Below are 8,440 nucleotides of genomic sequence, written 5' to 3' on the forward strand. Positions count from 1 at the left end.
TTTTGCCTGGCAGACAGCTCGAACTTACAGAACAATCTTGCGTGAAAAGCGTGAAATGATTTAAATTGCAGGAGGAAAACAGATTTGGTGTAAACTTTGATTCAGTGACAGGAGAATAAGGCTGAGTAGAGCCTGGACGCTAATGTGCAGGTTAGCCGATGCCAATCATTGGATTCAAGGTCATCGGGGAAAGGTGTCTCTTATTGGTCTCTTGGCCGTTTTGACGAGATGTCGGCAAGAAATCTGTTTCAGCACCACGGAGAGCTCCTGCAGCTGCCGTTTCCTTCACAAGGCTTCATATTTAGTAAAAACCCAAATAATCCATACATTTCGAAGCCAATATGATCAAATTGATACAAATGATTGGATTCATATTCACATCACACGGCTTTTAGATGCCGGTGAACACATTCTAGGAGTTATTTCTTTTAGATATTATCCAAAAATACACGCGTTCTGCAACTCTGTTGGTTTCACGTGTTCGTCAATAATGCGTAATCCCCCCCACGATGCCTCGTATATTCAATGTTGATTTAATATAGGCCTACTTGTTGAAAACAATCCTTATCTATTTAATTCTGGAAATAAAACAATTAACTCACACTCAGAGGCATTGACACCATAGACAAAATGTAAATATTCGTTATTTTGTCATTGATTTCTATCTTTCGATGCATTAAACATTAGATATCAATTATGAAGTCGAGCCCTCTTCCATACTTTCACTTCTTGTAATTTTAAACACACATCTCATATTTATGTCATACATTTATTTGGATGGCATTATAAATACATGGATGTATTTATACGGAGATGTTTAAATCAATTAAAGCTGCATGTTTATTGGCTCTATGTAAACATAACAGCTCCTCACACACAAATTAACTATAAGGGAGGTTAAATATGTACCCTCTCTTAGATATATGAATATTAAATATTACTTTTCCTTTTTAAATACTGAGCAGAGCACAGACACGCACGCGCGCAGTGCAAGGGGCAGCCGTTGCCGCCCCGTCTGAGATTGGAGCGCTGCCCCGGGACCCATATGTTCTCCAAAATGTCCTGGTGCTCTCTGCTGTAAGGACACACATAGGCTTTGGATGGAGAGTGATGGTGACCAAATACGAATAATATCAGTGCCTGCAAAGCCTGCTTAACTCGGATTATTTCCCAATTTTATTCAAAATCAAACTGCGTGTGTATCAGCTGTGGGTGCTGGCCCTGGACGCGTTGGTGTAGTTTTGATTATTAAAACATGTATAAATAGAAAGGAAATCCATACACGAGGCTGGAGACACTGATCATACAATTTGCTAATCACTGTCCTTGTCTGAAGTTATGTCTATGCAGGTGTTAAAGTTTGTTAGGACTTCTTGCCATATTTAATAAAAAACTAAGTTCTTCTTAGAAAGTAGTTGCATTTTGAATTCGTTTCAGTTAAATATGTCAACAGTATTTCGAGATAATACGAGGGCAACAAACATTTGCAATATTAAATTACATGTAATTTTCCACCTTCTAATCCCCTTTAACAGTAACTTGTAAACGATGAAAAGATTTAGACATTTAGGCTATTTTTCGAGGACATCTTCATTCTTCATTTAAAATCGTATTTACACATAACACTTGTGGGTTTATTTAGCAAATTTTGTTCTGTGCATTTTTCAAAAAGAGAAGATATGAACCAAAATGTTACAATATCGTGATGGCATTTGATGGTAGTGTGTGATTTTAGATTTTATTTAAAAAAAAAGACATATTTGTTTAATTAAAAACTACATTTAAACATTTTTTTTATGACTTTTCGTTTTTTCTTGGTGTTGCTTTTCATTTTAATAAACCTCTCCCCTTTTGATTCAATATCAAACCACTAGCTTAAATTACAACATGTTCCATTTGGCAGGCACTTCTACCTGTTAGTGCATTTATTTAGCAGGAGAGTCCCGGGTGGGAATCAAAACCGCAGTTCAGGCGGTTTTCAAACCCACCAACCAAAGGCTTGTGCTACACTTTTGTGTTAGTTTTAGGGCTCTGCATTCTTTTTGGCCTCATCAGCACAAATAAAAAAAGTTGCATGCAATTCTGGAGGACCGAGTCCAAAAGAGAGGCCGGCGAGCAGTGGGTGAGGGCATCTATCAAAATACTCCGCGACCCCCTCCAAACCACCTCCTCCACTGTCCGGAGAGAGAGAGAGAGAGAGAGAGAGAGAGAGAGAGAGAGAGAGAGAGAGAGAGAGAGAGAGAGAGAGAGAGAGAGAGAGGCTGGCAGGCTGGCGGAGGAGAGCCGTGCCAAGTCCCTTAATGTTCCCCAGCAGCAGCACCAGGAGCTCCGGAGAGGACAACCCAGTGTGTGCGCCAGTGTGCCAGTTCACCGGGCCAAAGTGGCACTGCTGGGAGGAGACGAGGTTTCTTTCCTAATTTTTGCAGCATCTGTTCATTATCCAGGACGTTTAAAAAGGAGAGCGCTCATCCCGAGTAACCCCTTCGCCACGCGCACGCACTCATTCAGGCACACAACAGTAAGACGGGGTTTTTTTGCGAAGAGTTGGCCCATAAATATGCATATTTCCCTGTAATGTTATGTTGAACACCGTGAGCGTGAACAGTGAACGAAGGTCTTGCATCTTCAGAAAGGGCGGTTTGTAACAGTGGTACACATGCAGTAACCTTGCAACAAATAGGATAGACTGATGGTACACACACACACACACACACACACACACACACACACACACACACACACACACACACACACACACACACACACACACACACACACACACACACACACACACACACACAGGAGCCGAACTGAAAGACAAAATGCCATCATTTGGAGTTCCAAGTTTCATTAAAAATGTTGCTGTTATGAAAGCAGAATGTGTTAGTGTGTTGGAGGGGGAGGTTGTGTCAACACCTCATAGCTTTAAATGAATAACTTTAATTACAAAGATTCCATGTCGTTATTCAATCAAGAGATCACACATTGCAAATCGCTAATACCAAATATAAAGGAATTGTTTTGTAAATCAGTTGGATTGAGGTTAACCCCATGATTTAGCTAATTTCCCCAAACTTTATTACAATGATTTCCTCTTTTTTGCAGGCTAAATTAATCTACTTTTACTTGCCAAAATTGTGTAAATAAAAGTTCAACTCGTAAATTTGCATTTGCAGTCAGTCTTAAGAAGAAAAAAAAAACTTTAATGACACCCAGTGCTCCACTCAGGATGAAAAGTGAGTGAATGAATCTCGCTGTTTAAATTATCATGTTCATGCCCACTCTTTTTCTCACTCAACTTGGTAAGGGGAAAAAAAACCAACAGTGTTTGTCCGACATAACAGTCAATAGTGCGATTATCAAAATGTCACAAGTATTATGGTGTGAATTCCAATTAACGTCTAGCTGAAATAATGTTTTTGCAAAATGCAGACATCAGATCATAATATGTAAACTATGTGGTGAATAAAGGCATTCAGGAGTCAATGCAGTGGAGGGGGGGGGGGGGGGGGGGGGTAATCTGGTCAGGAGATTGTGACCATTTGCAATCTGTCAGTGATAAAAAATAAAAGTTGAAGTGGACACAGATTGGATTTTTTAGAAAAATAAAATAAAATACATCACACACATATTTGAATTTTTTTTGTCCACAAATATTGTGCATTGTTAACTTCTCTGGCACACACACACACACACACACACACACACACACACACACACACACTGAAATATAACATGTTCCACATGTGTACAAAGGAAACAATCGTGCAGACTTCGGCCAACCTCTCTGCCAGACTGTATGCCAGTGCCCCCACACTGCCAGACAAGGGAGCGGGCCTGTCACTGGCAGTCCATTCAGAGGAAATTCCACAACATCTGTTTGTTATCACACAATGGTGCGCGGTGCAGCAGGGGCAGTGGGGCAGAAGACGAGGCAGGAGCTAAAGTGAGAGTGCGCTTCTGCTGGAGGTCCTGCCAAGGGATAATCAAGGGCTGCGTGAGGTGGAGGAAGTGGGGAGGGCAGGGGTGAGGAGGTTGGGAGTTAAAGGGGGCAGGGAAGGAGAGGGTGGGGGGGGGTGAAAGATAGAGGTGGAGATCCGGGTGAGCACCAGGTAGGTTTCAGGTCTTTGGCTGGTGGCCAGATTAGATGGGGTTTGGGTGTTGCCAGATGTTGGCGTGTTTGAAGGAAAGTCGTTCATCCAGAGAGTTAAAGCACAAAGTGTGAGGTAGTATTTTTGACTTCACCCCGTTATCCTCACAGAAGCCCGGAGAAGATCGGAGGGTCCGGCGGTGGGGCGTGGCTGGCCCCTGTTTAGAAGGTTAAGTAGGAGCGTGCACGGGGACGCAACTGGATCAGAGGGGGGTTGCTGGTCTGCACAGATGGCATGTGTGCGTGCGTGTGTGCGTGCGCGTGTGTTATGATAGGGTTGGATGATGCCCTGGTCACATGGGCAGCAGTAATTGGCCTCCATATTGACCAGTTTGCAGCGCTGGGGGCAGGCAGTCTCCCAGCTGGACCTGTCAGATGGCATCGCATCCACCTCACTGATCACCCCCCGGACGACCTCCGCACCTCTCCCCTCTTCCTTTCATCCCTCCCTTCTCCTTCATCCCTCTCCGTCACCTTTAATCTTCCGTTGCCCGCCTCTTCTGCCATCCCAGGGATGACCTGCTCTGTCCATCACTGCCACTGTCTACTTTAAACAGCTCCTCCAAACTTGAACCAAGTAGGCTACTTTAACTTGAACAAACTCACAAACTTCTGTTTTGGTCATCTTTGCTTCATCTTTCCATGTTTCCATGCTTTCTCCTCACACCTGCTGCTGAGGATGATTGATTGACACTCTTTGAGGGTGACATGTTAAAACGGATGTGGATCTTTCTCCCCTTGCCTGTGTTAAAAACATAAAAAGCAATTTAAAAATCTATTCCTGATATACTAGGATTAAAAATAAGGGTATAGATCATTCCTAAAAATGCCATTTTAATTCCTCTTTATTGTTCTTCAAAACAAGAATTTGATTTGAATTAGCCGACTAAATTGTTCTATATTTTGAAGCAAAGTAACATATTAACTCTAAAACTTGAGTGGCAATGAGCGTTTTTTTTTTTTTTTTTTTTTGCAGTGTTAAAAAAGACCTTTGTGTCAAACCGACTTTTAAGCGTGGTATCACCTTCCCACCCGGAGCAGCAATGGTGTGTGTTTTGCTGTGAGATGCCCGACTGTGAGGAGTTAGCGCTAGAAAGGATTTCATCCCAGACTTGGCAGGGGAGGGTCTCTGGGTACGTGGAGAACAATCGTCTTTCCTTCGGTCCTTTCAGCCAGCAAACATAGAGAGCTGGCACACGCTCAGTGGGAAAAGATTGGGGTGACAAGGGGGATGGACACACACACTCACTCACTCACACACACACACTTGTGCCCATCCTTTCCTCACAGTACCAAAATGGTGTATGATGATGCCACTGGGGATTGTGGGATGACAGGCTGGTTCTGCAAAGTAGATGGGAGGACCTCATGAAAATAGTCTGTAAAATGACCACAGTGTTAGCCTGCTGTCAGACTCACAGACAGACGGCACGAGAGGGAGGGAGAGCGGGAGGAGACAGAGGAAAGCAGAGGCAGATCAAGAGAGGAGGAGAGTGGCAGAGCGACACAATGCTGCCATGCATGCTCCTCAGGGAAAACTCACATGGGAATACATATAAGAGTTTCTGTGCATGTCCAATATACACTCATGTGGACAAGTGTCTTGATCCTGCAGCTCCGTTGCTATTTGTGTTTCTGAAAGCATGTTGACGCATGAGCGTAACTCCATGCTGTGTGTGCATGCATGCATGTGCGCCTTTATGCGTGAGCAAGGATGAGGAGGAGGAGGTCGGAGAGGAGGGTGAAGTGTGTTTGTGTGTGTGTGTGGAGGCGGAGGAGGGGGGGGGGGCACGTTTAAATTCTGTGACATCTGTTCATTACAACTAGAGTGTGTTTATTTTTATACAGCCAGCCACAAGCAGAGAGCTCGACTGGCACCGCTGGTTAATGTACCAGCCCGCTACGACGGCAAAGCAAATGAAATATTAACCAGCAGACAGAAAGAATGAGGAGAGGAGCGAGGACAAAGGGAGAGAAAGAGGGGAAATGATAAGATAATATGTGACAAAAATGTGCACACGCGGTGTCTCGACTCACGCACACAAAGTCCCCCTTTTTTTTATCTAATTAAGGGAGAGACACAACCAGCTCACAGTGGAAATGCCTGGAAAATGGCACTCCTTACTGTTTGTGTTGCTTTGAGATCGAAAAGGGAAACATGAAAACCGTCCAAAACAGGTGATGCTTTATGGAAACAGCTTGATGAAGATGTTTCTGATTTACTGCAAATATGCAACATCTACTGCAAATTGGAAGCAATATATGTTCAAGAGAGAACAGAGGACACTGCAAAGCCAGCAAGAAGAACCAAAAGGAGTTCAAATCATATTAAAGCATGAAGGTCACTTCCTGTTTGGGCAATTTAGCATCCTAAAACGTGTTGAGTGACTGGTTATGGATGCCCAGATGGCCCATAGAACATTTTAGAAGGTCCTTTGTTCCTACAGTTTCTGAAGGGCCTGTGATATTTCCTAGTTTGATCCTGTTTTATTTGTGTTTTATTGGTCTTGTTTCAAGTGTTATGCAGATTAAATTGCATGGTATTGTTTTTGTCCTTTAACTTGGCTCCTGAACAAAACGTCCTCCTTGAATTTGTTTTAAAAGACTATATATATGTGTGTGAGTTTTAGGAGTAGAATGTCTTTCATTTGTGGTTTGTGAGTTTGAATTGTTTTTGTGATTTGTTTATTTTTTTCCTGGGTGACAAACTAGTTTTCTCGTAGGGGATGTATGAAGTTTAATAAGTTTATAGGCGATCTATCCGTTGGGACGGGTAGAGATGAGATGCTCGGTGTGACAACTGCTGAGGCTACGGTGTTTTAGGTTACAGTCAAAACTCTTGACCACGAGACCCACAGCAGCAGACGAACACGACCGTAACACCCGTCCGATCATCCAGCAACCAGACGTTTGCATCAACAAGCCCCCTGCAACACCCCCCTCCCACCCAACTTGCCCTCAGACCCACCGCTGCCCGGCCCCACTCCCATGGTCCCTTGGGACGGCCTGCTCTGGAATGCCACTCATGGGGAAGAATCTCGCTGCAGGCGCTCAATATGTCACATGTGTTTCGGAGAAAGAGAGAGAGGGAGAGAGGGAGGGAGAGAGAGCTAGATGTGGCAGGTATGGTGTATTTTACAAGGTGATGACAGGTTGTCTGTGTCTATGTTTTTATTTGTGTGTGTGTTTGTGTGTGACAGACTCCCAGATTAAAGGTTTAAAGGGTCCAGATTAACAGGCTCAGGACACAGTGCCCCGCTCTGAGCAAAAGGGAATTAGGAAGGCATTAACGTCTCCTCTGCACCAGCACATTAGCCATTCATTACCGTGTGTTTGCACAATCAGTACCAGGCGGCCCCTCGTTCCCCTCTGTGTTATTGCATTCGTGACAATGTTAACATGTCGGGATGTTTTGTTATTCATAGACCATTAGCAGGACTATAATTCCACTATCACTTATCATTAGGCAATTGTCAGTTGTGCTTTATAGAAATCAATGCGCTGTCACTATTATTACAATGTGTTCTTTTTTTATTTACACCTTGCAGTGCTTGGATAGACACCGGTACCAAACTCCATACAAATCTATGTTTCTGAGGTACACAGCAGTACATCCTCTATTTTAAAGTGCTGTGTGGGAGATTTCCATTTATTGTATGAAATGTAATTGTTGAACATAAACACAGTAAAAGCTTGTGAGCCACAGCTGATCTCTACACTGTATTTAACTTTGCGTTTGCTCAGGGAAAGTTTGGGTCCGTTTTCATGAGGTAGAAATTGTAGAGAGATGTATTTGAGCCAGCAGGAAAAAAAATCTGCTGTTTTTGCACATACTTGCTATTATATACTGTACATGAACACAATGAAACAAGTCACCATTGCCAATTAAAAATACAATAAGCCAAAGAAAAACTGAGTGGAAAATTAAAGAGCAGATCGGTAAGAAATGTGATGTTTTTTTTTATTTTTATATTTTAATATCGCACAGATGTCTGTTTTTACTGAGCTCCAGATTTATTCTTCCTTCTACAATACATGACATGTTTGTGTTGTCCTTATTGACTTTTCTCCACTTCTACTAAACCATACTACATTTAAAGGCTCCATAAACCATAACTTCAAGTGGCTATAATCCATATTTGTATTGTATGAAATAATGTGAAAACAGTGGGAAAATGTAAGTTTGTTTAAGGTTTAAGGAGCAACATCCTGTTGCCCTAGTAGGAAGCAACATGTATTTGAAATGTTTAGGTGATGTGTATTTGATATAAAAGGCTCATTATGAGGTAA

The sequence above is a fragment of the Eutrigla gurnardus genome, assembly GCF_963514095.1.
Source record: "Eutrigla gurnardus genome assembly, chromosome: 20".
Classification (NCBI taxonomy): Eukaryota; Metazoa; Chordata; class Actinopteri; order Perciformes; family Triglidae; genus Eutrigla; species Eutrigla gurnardus.